Source organism: Cynocephalus volans, chromosome 14 (assembly GCF_027409185.1).
Source record: "Cynocephalus volans isolate mCynVol1 chromosome 14, mCynVol1.pri, whole genome shotgun sequence".
NCBI lineage: Eukaryota > Metazoa > Chordata > Mammalia > Dermoptera > Cynocephalidae > Cynocephalus > Cynocephalus volans.
This window is the reverse complement of record NC_084473.1, coordinates 56,649,488-56,662,030: the sequence shown is the minus strand read 5'-3', so window position 1 is coordinate 56,662,030 and position 12,543 is coordinate 56,649,488.

Genomic DNA, 12,543 nt, shown 5'->3' with positions numbered 1-12,543 from the left:
TTGTAACCCTCATTTCTAACACCACCCCCCTTGCCCATCATACCCTACAGTCTGCCTTAGCCTCTGCTGTCTGCCACCATAGCAGTGGATAGGCCCTGGAGGCAGAGCCTGATGTTAGGAAATTTATTTCTCTAATGTCTTATCTGAAAATCAAAGTAATACTACTACATACCTCCTAGAGTTGTGAATATTAAATTAAATAATATCTATGAAGTACTTACCACAGTGTCTTGCACAGAGTAAGTGCTCTATTGATATAATTTATTACTATGATTATTCCTCAGATACATCATATTCTGCTTCTCTGCTCTCTGGGCCTTTAAACATAGTTCTCTCTTTGCCTGGATGTTCTTTTTCTCTTGCTCCATACATTTTTCACCTGCTAAGTCCTACTTCGCTTTTCAGATGCATTTCAAGCTTTACCTCAAGTGGAGGCTGTCCCTGACCTTTTGACCTTAGTAGGATGCTGTCCATGGTGCCCGTTAACATGGTTTTGTCATTGTTTTCCTTCTTCCATGTCCACACAAGGAGAAGGGGAGACTGTGGCTCATGGTAAGTGATCAATAAATGTCAGCTGAATAATGAATGAATGAATGATTGGCTCTTAATAACTGTTGAACAAAATGACGAAAAGGATGTTTACAAAACTCTGACATAAAATGTTGTTGTTTGAATGGGTATCAGCAGAGGTCTAAAATTCCTAGGCCAAACGACACTGGGAAGAACAGGAGTAAGGTGCTCAGGGGTATAACATGAGCCTCTCTGTAAAACAACCACAAGAAGCTGCAGAAGTAATTTCTCCACTTCAGTGATAAGTACTACTTGGCAAGGAAAAGAGCAAAGTCTGGTGATAAGAAAAAAAAAAAGCAAGAAAATGAAAATCATGAGCCATACATTATGAGAACTGCCCGCTACCTCCTATCCTCACACCATGGCCCAGGTACCCAGCTCTATGGCATTATCTCTGCACAGTCATAATTTTAAGAAATGCCTGCCAATGTTGATATTACCCCATGTAATGAAATCAAGGTGGATTGGTGAACAATCACTTTAAAAGTTAATTGTTGAGAACCCACAGGTTAGAGCTCTTAAGCTGATGCCTGTTGGCTTGATGGCAATTGTAGGGCTTGCACTTTTTAAATCGTTTTTTATTTTTGGTCTTTCTTGTTTTTGATGGCAGAAGGTAGAACTCTTTTTTATTTTATTTCTTAAGGTGGATTAAAGGACTTCCTGCTTGGCTTTTCTGAGTAGTTATTTTCTTTCCACCCCTCTGCTCTTTCACACTTCCCTTCCTCTCTTCATTGTATGCTAGCTCTGCAGCAATGCCTGTCTCTTGTCCTGCAGCCTGTGTGCACAGACATTTGGGAGTCTTGGTAAATTTAATCCCCACCCTTCTTCAGCCCTCCTGAAGCCCCTGGAGGCTGTGTTAGAAGATCCCTCATGACTGAGTCATTGGTGATGTGTACAGAACACTGCCAGCATCCCTCCTCAGGGGCCAGCTCCCCTGGTGTCCTGGAGAGAATTAGAGATGGTAAACCTCCATGTTTAAGAGAACAAGTTTCCAACCCACAGATTGGAGGCTATGATCACAGTGATGACTCACCTGGAGGAGAGCCTCACCACAAAGCTGATGTCTCCCTGCCTCCCCTTCTCTCAGATGTCAGGCTGCAGTGAGTGACAGCAGGAGATTTTGAGGAATTCTTATTTGGAGCAGGAAACTGACAAAGTATCTGTCCTTTCCCGAACAAAGCCTGGTATAAATTTGAGTCTATCAGTATATTTCCATTTATTGATGAGCAGATCACAGACTAGCCCCCGGGCATGTTTTCAAACTTAATGAAGAAAAGACAGTTTCTGCCACAAGGGCTCTTCATCTAACTGACAGCATCAATCAAGAGGTTCTCTGAGCTCCTGGCTACTCTCAGTAATGAAACCTTTCTTCTGAAAGTGGGAGTGGCTGGGGAGACAGGACAGTGGGCCATGAGGGATGGCACAGAAGAAGTCTCTAGTTCACGTTGGCTGTTTCTCTTTCTTATGAGCCTTGGTGAAGGTATTATGGTAACCAGAGGGGTACGGTTTGGTGGTAGCTAGAAAGTCATGTAAAGTAGAGCTGGAAGGAAGAAGTCTTTTCTGCAGGGCAGTGGTACTATGGCAGCTGCTTTAAACTTGAAGATGATTTTTTTTTTTTATCCCTTGTGATGGAGAGCCAGCGTCTGAGAGATTCTCCTTCCAGAAGCTCACTGTCCTTTCCACTTAAGAAACAAAAAATAGAATTGAGATCTGAAGCTGGTCTTGAAGATCATGTTTTTCAATGGTTTTCAAACCTCTCTTTTGCTGGGAAACACTTTTTTCCCCCAAGGGAAAGCTACTGTCTCTGCAAAAGTATAACATATAAACACACCAAAAAGGGAAATGAGAATTTGGTGGTTTGGGGATGGGAAGAAGTGGAAAGAAGGTGTGTGTCAGGTGCAGACCCCAAGAGGCCATGGACATGCTCCAGAAAACATCAGGTTTCTGAGAAGCACTGAAAATCATGGATCTAGCTCAATGCCCTCGAGCTGAAGATAGGAGAGGTCATGAGACTTGTTGAAGAGGAAATTTATAGTTCCTGGTGGATTCCTCTTCCCCACAAAGATGGAGCATCTACTTTGTGCCAGGCATCCTACTGTGCACCAATGACATTGGGAAAGAACAGGTTGTACGTGCGTCTTCTGGCTGTCACTGATAAGGTGTGGCCTTATAGGTCTCTGGGACATCCTTGTATTCTTTACCCTCCCCCCCCCCAGCAACAATGTTGCTTTCACCCTAAAAGAATTCATGTATCTGTGACAGAGGATTTTCATACTTCTGCTTTCTAGGGGCAGTGATTTGCTCACATTGGCCAGAAAACTAAAGTTACTCTTGTTATCTCCCCTAATCAGACCATCACCAAGATCTGTTGGCTTACCTCCCAAATAACTTGGGCCAGTCTACTTGGCTCCATCTTTACCTGAATACCCTGGTCCATAGCATCGTGATCTTGCTGGAGCTGACAAGAGCTTCCTAACTGACTTTCCTCTTTCATTCTTGTCTCATTTGAATTTATTCTTCACACATAAACCAACATGATGTTGTTGAACTGCAGCTCTGATTATGTCTCTTCCTCTGCCAACTGAAAACCCCTCAGTGGCTTCCCCTTGCTTTTAGGGTGAAGACTCTAACCTTTACCCTACTCCTTGTTACTGCACAGTCAGGAGCATGCGTATCTCTCCAGCCTAGTCCCACATCTCCTGTCTGCTCTCTACCCCCACCAACCTCCTTGCATGGTGTTTTCTACCACAGGGGCTTTGCACGTGCCTTTCCCTCCATCTGGATCTCTTCTCCTGTTCACTAGGTAGCTCCTTCCTCCTCAGTCTCAGCTCTCCATTCACTCATCAGGGAATCCTCCACTCCCCTGACTCAGTTGTATTCCCTTACTGTAAGCTCTCATTGCCCCATGTGCTTCTACATGGTACTTCCATGGTAGTTGTTTCACATTTCCTTGTGTGATTATGTGCTCAGTGTCTAACTTCCCTGTGAGACCCTCAGCCCCCTGCAGTGGGGACTGTTTATTTTTACCCTTGCATTTGTCTCCCCTAGCATGGTGCCCTTTGTAAAGTAGGGGCTGAAGAAGTATTCCACGGATGAATGAATGAACTGAATTTTGGAACAGGAAGTCTTTGCTGAACTGTCACTTTTGAGTGGTAAAAAAGGCAAGTCTTTGCTTCTGGGCCTGTTTAACCCCTTATTTGGCATCACCCTCTTTTTGCTCAAACTGTGAAAAAAAAAAACACCCAGAGCAAGCCTCTGGCATCCTGGATGCCACTCCCCACCCCCCAGGAAAAACAGGATGGGCAGCTCCCCTTGTGCGGCTGGGAACATGGTATTTCCTCTGTGTTTCTCTGGGGACAGCCCTTCGGAGAGTAATTTCTTCCATGTCCTCATTCTAGCTGCCAAATGAAGAGTAGGGACAGGAAAAGCTCTCAGATTCATCACACAGTTAAGAGCACGGAATTATCACTTTGATGGAGATGAGAGTGTGGGAGTGATATAAACAGTCACAGTTTGTGTCTCAACTGATTTTGGCCCTACATTGCCCATTAATCCATCTTTTTGAAATGTCTTCAATTTCTTGACATTACTCAATCTTGAGCCTTGTATTGGCCACTCTGCAGACAGTACAGCTTTCCAACAGTCCCAAAGTTGTTTGGGTCCACAATTCAAGGGGACAGGATGTCATTAGTTTTCCAAATCTCTGAGTTCTGACTACTGTGTTTGAGAAGGGCTAAGGTAGGGCAGATTATTACCAAAGAAGTGGCATGTGGCATGGAAGAGAGGAGTGGTTTTGGAGACTGATAACTCTGGGCTCTGCTACTTCCTAGGTAAGTTATATAGGCTCACTGAGCCTTAGTCTTCTCATCTGTAAAATGAAGTTAAAATACCACAATGTTGCTATAAATTTACTGAGATAATATGTATAAGCTTCTTGACACAATGACTGGTCATAACGCTCAGTGAATATTAACTCTTGTCTGGAGTCTGTCCCTTATTGGCTCCTCCTAGGGTTGTAGACCCATTGACTGTCTTGACTGAGGTGCATATCAGGCTTTTCTCTCTTCAGCACTGATTTCTAGCTGCCCAAGCTCTGAAGTTGGCACAAATGATTCTTGTTCCCTGGAATTCTGCTCAGCTGAACCCAAAGTTGCCCACCACAGGTATTCCTGAGATCTCCAGCTGGGCCTGAGGCAGGGCTAGTCTCTTGCACTCACAGTACAATTATGCCCAAAGTCCATGCCTGTGGCTGTCACCACTGCTCTTCCCTGAGGTCCTCACTGGAATGCCTCTCAAAGGCTTATCAATACTTTTTGAAGGTGAAACTGCCCAACCTGGAGCCCTCAGCAATGCCTCCACTGTTCTCAAGTTCTTGTTGCTTGGAAGACAGGGATGCCACTGGCCATGTTCCCATTAGCTCTTGGAGCTGGAATTGTGTCAAGATGGTGATTCAGCTTGGAGTTAGGGAAGGCCATGGCTCCCAGCATTCCTCTGTGGATAGCCTTGGGCTTTCCAGCTCTGCAGTCTCCACCAGATGGCCTATAATAGAACTTGATCACTTTGCCTGCAATCACTGGGGACCTAAGCCAGGTTCCTGGCAGAGCAGGCGGGATGGGTCTGTCTTTGGAGTGGCTCTCTTCTCCCCAGGGTCTGGCATGGGTCATTTGCCTCCTGACCATTTGCCTGGACCCCCACTTTATCCTGTGCTGCTCTGGTCAGCAGGTGGTCCCCAACTTTTCATCCTTTTCTCAGCTGCCACACCTTGGATGGAGGACTTTTATATACTCAAAACATTCCCAAATACAAGTCCAAGTTTTAAGCATCTACCCAAGAATCTTGTGGGGAGTAGGTACAGCCTTAGAGTAATTTACAATTGCTGCAGTGCTCTGTGGTATATCAGTAGCCCTCTTCTCCTGCAGTCAGTGACACACACAAGATGGTCTTCAGATTTGGAAATTCCCAGATGCTAGTTGTATTTTCTTGCTTTCATTCTTACTCAAATGTAGATATACTGTGTGATAAAAGTAAACTAGAATTTGATTAAATATGTTAAAAACATTTTTTAATATTAGACCTTTATTATTGGTGGTAAATTACCTGCGAGCTCCTGACAGATAGTTAAGACACACTGGCGAGGACGGACATGGCCTTCGGGTGAGGACCCCAGGGAGGGTCTCTCGAGAGTCGTCTTTCCTGGCTGCCTAGCTACTCAGAGTCTCTTGGGACAAGGTGACCATTGCAGGTTCCATACATCACTGCTGCCCCTCCTTGGAGGACATTAGTAGGCCAGTTGAGATTGAGCTTCATCGAACTCAGTGCAACGCTTTTCTGCACTTCAGCCTTCAGTGTGCGGTTCCTATCACCCGACAGGGCCTCTTGTTGCCCCTCAGGCTTTGAAGCCTGTGAGCTACCGTAAGAATGAGAGCACACTGTGTCATGGTGGTGGGCAGGACAGTGGCAGGGTGTAGAGTTTGGGAATGCTCTGTGGTCCTGCCAGCTGGGTATCTTCTCTGACTTGACACCTACTCGCTCCTCCACCCTTACCTCCCTACGCCCTGAGCTCTGACCAAGGAAGTCCCCAGGGACATGGCTCTTAGAATTTATGGAGATAGTGACTCTGTGTCCTTTGAATCTTTGACAAGGCTTGGGGGCTTTGATATCTGTCACTTTGTTCATGGTTGGGGGGCTGAGAGTGGAGAAGTGCCGCTGTAACCTCCCACCCGCTTCGCTCCTGCCCAGCTGATCCCTAGAGTTGCAAAAAAATCATTCCAGCTTTGAAGATGGGCCCTGGTCAGTTATGAACCTCCAAACAGGTGCTCTGGCCATCAAAGTCCTGAAGCAGTTAAACTTTCTTTCACCTTTGTTGCGGTTCCCTTAAAAGAAAATAGAGAGATCTTCGAAAGGTGGAAGGGTTGGCAGGCCAGAAACGTAAAGTGTGTGCAATCACTCAGATACAAGTGGCACCACTAAAAATTGCCTTCATATATCAGCTTATGGTTTACACACTCTGGCAGAAAGGACACTAAAAGGTCAGCAGGAAAAAAATGTGTATGTCAGGCCTGGAGCTGTGGCTTCCAAAGGTGGTGAGAAGACACGATCTGGGAAGGGTTCTAGAGGGACTGGCTAAGTGCTTGATGTGGCAGTATTCTTTTTTGCACTCTTTATTTTGTTTTATTTTTAAGGAAGTTGCTTGCAAACGTCAGCAGAGAAGCTAAGGTATAGACTGGAAGTAACCTCTCACTCCGACCCCCAGTGACAAGACGGATAGTTCCATTCATCTATGGGTGAGCAGCGGAGGCTCCCTGCATTTTTTTTTCCTTTTTGCTTGGATTCAGGATATATTTGTTTGCAGAGAAGGATGTCATGCCTGTGAATGCACTGCTCAGTCATGTGCCTGCAGTGAAATCAGAGGAGGGAAGAAGAGACAGGAGGGAGGGAAGGCGGGTGGTATGGGAAAAGGGCAAGCTGTACTCCGGGGGCTTTGAGTGATGCCAGTTCGGATCCAGAAACAAATCTTCAACTAAATGCTAATGGAGAATGTGCCTTCCAACCAGAAGTATTAGCAAATATGCTGTAAATTAATAATGCACCTTTTAGTGGCAATTGCCTTGTGAAAAAGTCTTGGATTATTCATTTATGCCCCTCCGTCTTGCCTCTCCTAAGAGATGGAACTAGGAACACTGTAGGTCTCTTGGAGTTTTGTTTAAGACTGACCCACTCTCTTTACTTTATTAACCACATAACATTTTAAGGTTGTTTTTTCCTCTCTGTCTCCTCCAGCAAGTCTCTATTGATCACTGTTTACAGTTATAATCCCTTTCAAATTTATCATCCATGACTAACACCACATGTATTGATTAGTGTTGACGGATGTCCCTCTACAGTATAGAACCACTATGATCTCGGCCAGTGAAATACAGTTGAGATGGCGTGAGATAGAAATACACATTTTTCTTTTCTGCTTGATTTTCTTTTAGTAGTTTTCTGCTCCCCCTTTTGTTCCTAGCTTAGATGACTACTTTCCTACAGATGCTGAGGAATTGCTTTGCATATTTTAAAGAGGATTCCTTTACTCCCATTGAAGCTTTCTGGGAGGAAAAGAAAATGACTTTTTGCTCTTGGTGGCAACTGGGGGGGGGGTCACAGACAGGACCTAAAGGAGATCAGATTTATGAGAGACATCCACATGTCTTAACCTAAAGCCTCAAGTAACAAAGATATAAAGGTTAGTTTTTTAGGGACAAATTAGATGTCACTTGTGACTAAGGACAAGGTGTCCAAAATCTGGACTATAAATGGAGTCATTTGTCAACAGTGTATTTTTTTTTTTTTTTGCTTACTCTGTAACATCCTCTTTGCTCGTTGTGAGCCAAAGGCAAGTGACAGTCAGGCTGTGAAGGTGTGTACTCGTGTGTCTTGCCCAAGCCATACTTCCAGGGCTTCCTGTCTTGGAGCACTTGTGTGCCTGCTTGTCTGCTTGTGCATGTAAGGTACAATCCCCATCTGTCCAGCAGGCTAGCACTTAGTAGTGGAACAGTCTGGTCCTTACCTTCCACCTGCCCCCTCATGGGTGAACCACCCCGGGAGTCCTGAGCTCAGCTGACTCATCTGTGCAATGGAAATAACAGAAATAATGATCCTTTCTTTGCCTACCAAACAAGTAGGCTGTGAGGTGACACTGAGAGGGCTTCCAAAAAATCATAAAGGACCTTATGAACCAAGATTGTATAATTATTACTCTGGAAGCTCTCTCCTCCGCCTGCTCCTCCTCCTTCCTTCTCTCCCTCATTCTCTCTCTCAGTCTCTCTCATACTCCAAGGAAGCTTCATTACTCTGGAAGGTTTTTCTTATACTTCAAGGAATGTCACCAGAGGACTCAAGGACTAGGTTTGAGAACAGAACAAAGAATTATAGAACTCAACCAGAATTTAGAGGTCTTGTAGCCTAACCTTTTACCTTTACATGTGAGGAAACTGGCAAAGCCTAAACATTTGGAATAATTTGTTCTATGTCCTGCAGTGTATGAGAATAAGCCTAGGAAAAACACTCAGTTTCCCGGCTCTTAGGCAAGTGTCTTTTTTTTCCCCTCCCCTCCTCTTCATTCTTTCTTTTGCTTTGCAAAATCAACTTCTAAGAAACTCAAAGGTTTCTTTACTACAGAAAGATTATATTAAAAAGTTAATTTTCTTTTTAAAGGAAAAAAGGGAGGTATGTTCAGCTCATAGGGGAGGGCACATCTACATACCTAGAGTGCCATTCTGTCATGCTGTAGTGCTTTTGAATAGCTATTTAGTTGACTCATATGTAAATGATATTTTGTGCTCCTTCACTGCCTCTGCCCCCACTATTGACAATAATTTGATGGGATGTTTTTTGCCTCTTAACTTATCTATTTTCCAAGTTTTCATGGTCTGTTTGTAATAGGGTTTTTGGTTCTTTGCACTACTTTAAATTAAGTTTCTCATATGGGTCTTATTATACCTGAATACTGTTCAGCTATTTGATGACACAGTTATAAATCCTCAATAAAAAGATCTTTAATAATCAGTTGGCATTTATTTAATATACCACCCATCTTATTAAATCTAACTCCTTAGATTTAATAGGACAGTTTATTGTATTTTAGCATCAGAATAGTGATGCTATAGTTATGCTTGAGAAGGCACTTTCATTATAAGCTCCTGTTTTTAGGCACTTATAATTTTCTCAAGTAGCACATTTATTTCAATGTGCAATCATTTTCTGTTCTCCCTCCCTCTCTCAATTTGTATCATTTTTTCTTCATTCTTTAAAAAAAGTTTAATATGGAAATATATCTTAAACTTTGGGGGGAAAAACTGTGTACTGTGTCAGTGGCTGAGAATAGCTGAGCAAAGCTGCCAGCCTCTTTGAAATACAGATTCTTGTTTGATACCATCAGTCGACTTGATGCAAATGTTGGCAAAGGAGGCTGCTAGCCCCAGGATTATGTTCCTACTACTTTGGGGATGTTTTCCCAAGTGCTTCCAATTGCATTTTTTCCCTCTGGGCTTAAGCATTCTCTAGCTCTTGCCAGTGATAGGAAAAGGAGTAACTGAGCAGGCAAAAAAATAGGCTAGAATGGAGATAGACCTCCCAACTCTCTCTCTTACCTTATGTATTCCCTTTCCAGCCCATTCATGGTAAAAGTATGTGGGCCATGCTCATTGCCTGGGCTCTCTACACAGGTTGTATTTGTTTCTTTTCTGCTGCTTATAACAGAATATCTGGAAATGGGTAGTATGTAAAGAAATAGAATTTATTTTTTGCAGTGTTGGAGGCTGGGAAGTCCCAAGTCTAAGGAACACATCTGTTGACGGCCTTCTTCTACAGCAACTCAGGATGTCATATGGCAATAGTGGGCTAGTAAGAGTGAGCTAAACTCCTTATTTGCTCTCTTTTTAAAGCTATTGGAACATCACCCATTACTCTGTACATGGATCACTCCATTCAAAAGGGCATAGTCCTCACAACATAATCGCCTCTAAAAGGCCCCACATTTTAAATACCATAGAATTTCCCACCCCCTTAACACTGTTACAATAAAGATGAAGTTTGCAATACATGAATTTTGGGAAGGCACAATTCACCATAGCACAGGTTGTTCTTCCATGCCCATTGTTGCCTTTGTAACATCAACTCTTACAGCATCTCAGGACAAGCATCACTTCCTCAAAGATGCCTGTATCTGTGTAGAGTGAATCTGGTTCCCTTGTTAGGTATCTTGTAGAATGAGGCTCCTTTGTTTTACAACACATATCACATTTTTCATTTATTGTATTCAGTGGTGCACTGGAGTTAACTCACACTGTCTTATGTGAGCTAATTGTGTACATCTCTTCCCAACTCCATGTCCAGTGTCATCATCTTGATAGCCTGAAATCAGTCATGGTGGGATTAGTTATGCAGAGAAATGGGCAAATGCTTCATATCAGAGTCTACTTGCTCCGTATGAGGAGCTTATTTCTAAAAATTCATCAACATGCCATTCTATGATGGTTTGAGACTAAAGCCTGTCCCCTCCCCTTAACTGTAAATTCCATGAGAACAGGAACTTTATCTATTTTGGTCTGTGTTATATTCCTCTCTCAGTGTCTGTCATGTGGTAAGTGGCCAAAGAACTGAATTTAGACAGAAGTTTGGAAATAGAGTCTTATTTAAGCAAAGAGGCTGGGCCATTCAAAGGATCTTAACCTCACAAGATCAAGATTCTCCATAATTTATTTCTAAGAATGATTCATCCTCTACCAGGATATGGCTTCCTAAGAAAAAGAAGATTTTTAGATATTCAATTGGTCTCACTGGTAAAATGATCCACTGGGTAGCCCTTAAAACTGTTTAGCCAGGTGCAAGAAGGATAAATATGTTTAGGCAAGGAAAGAAGCTGCATGGTGCTCTCTTCTTCATTTAACTTTAATTTATTAAAAGAACTCTTTTGTGTTCTGCTAGATAGCTGCTTCCATGGGTTTCATGTTCCTGATTCTGAGAAGATGATGCTTTTTACTTCTATCTCCTCATCGTGCTTCTACGTAGGCAGTCATTATACCTTCAAGAACTTCTAGATGTTATCTACTGAAATAGGCTATGAGCATGAATTCAGAAAGACTGGGTTCAAACTTGGGCTCTGCCATAGTTTTGCAGCCTTGGACATTGATTTCAGCCTTAGAGCCTAAGTATCCTCATGAGTAAAGTGTGATGCATCATAAAATTGTTACATTACATGAGATTAAACAAATATGTGAAGTTGCTCACAAATATGAAGATTATTATACATTTTTAAACTTTTTCGTCTTTTCTCCTAGACCTGCATTCTGCCTTTGTTGTGTAGTTGAAAATTGGGTGGCTGAGGAGGTAGAGATACTTAAGGATAGGACTGTCTAATTGCTTGGGTGGTAAGAAGAAAACTTAATTTAATATTATTAATTAATTGAAAATATTTCCTGTTGAGAGTTTTGCTTTCTGTAATGGAGAACTGAATAGTCTAGACAACCGTCCCAATGAGAACAACTAAAAACATTGGAAAAAACGTGATAAACATCTACTGAAAGGCATGGTAGAGCTAACAAGGCAGTGCAAACTAACAGGGTCAAGATCTGGGAGAGTAATAAAGCCTAGATAAGCCCAGCATTTGGAGCAATATTCCCTGGGGACATTTCTTGATCTCCTGGCAGAAGTTGCCTAGGTGGCTGAAAAGCTGGACACAGCTCTTGACAGTCTTACAGGGTTGGGGGGAAAATTAGAGTTCAGGAACTGCCAAGGAATGAGAGCCCTGATAAAACACTAAGCTTTCAGTTAGAGTGAGAATAAATTTATTTGTACTAACTTCTGGGGACTGACCTGCAGCTTCAAATCATCATAATTTCCTATTAGAATAAGGTGACCTGGGATGCTGGTGTGTTTAGTCATCTTTCAAAAGCAAATATAAATCTTTTCTAGAGGACAATTTTATATACCTAATTCTAAAACCAGTGCAAAAATTTTCTGTATACAATGTTCTGCATCAAGTAAAAATAATAGAAGAAAATATGATAAAAATTAAGAGAAGCAGTATATAAGGTAAACAGACCAGAGGGATCCAGATGATGCAGTTATCAGACATGAATTTTTGAATAAATAATATGTTGTTATGTTCAAAAAAATTAAAGGAAAGATTGAAAATTTGGGGTGTAAACACTCTAGTAAATAAATATTTTACAGTGGAAAAATAGAATGGAAATGAAGAATTCAATTGGTGGATAAATAATGAATAGACACAGCTAAAGAGAATAAATAAAGAGTAATAGAGGTCAGAATGAAATATTCAAAATAAAGCTTAAGTATAAAAAAAGGAAAAAAGGAAAAAGAGAAAAAAGAAATCAAGGGATAGGGAGAAAAAGTCTAACATGTATGTAATTGAAAGTCTAGCAGGAGAGGAGGTAGAGGATTGGGTAAAAGCAGTATTCTAAGAGACAATGG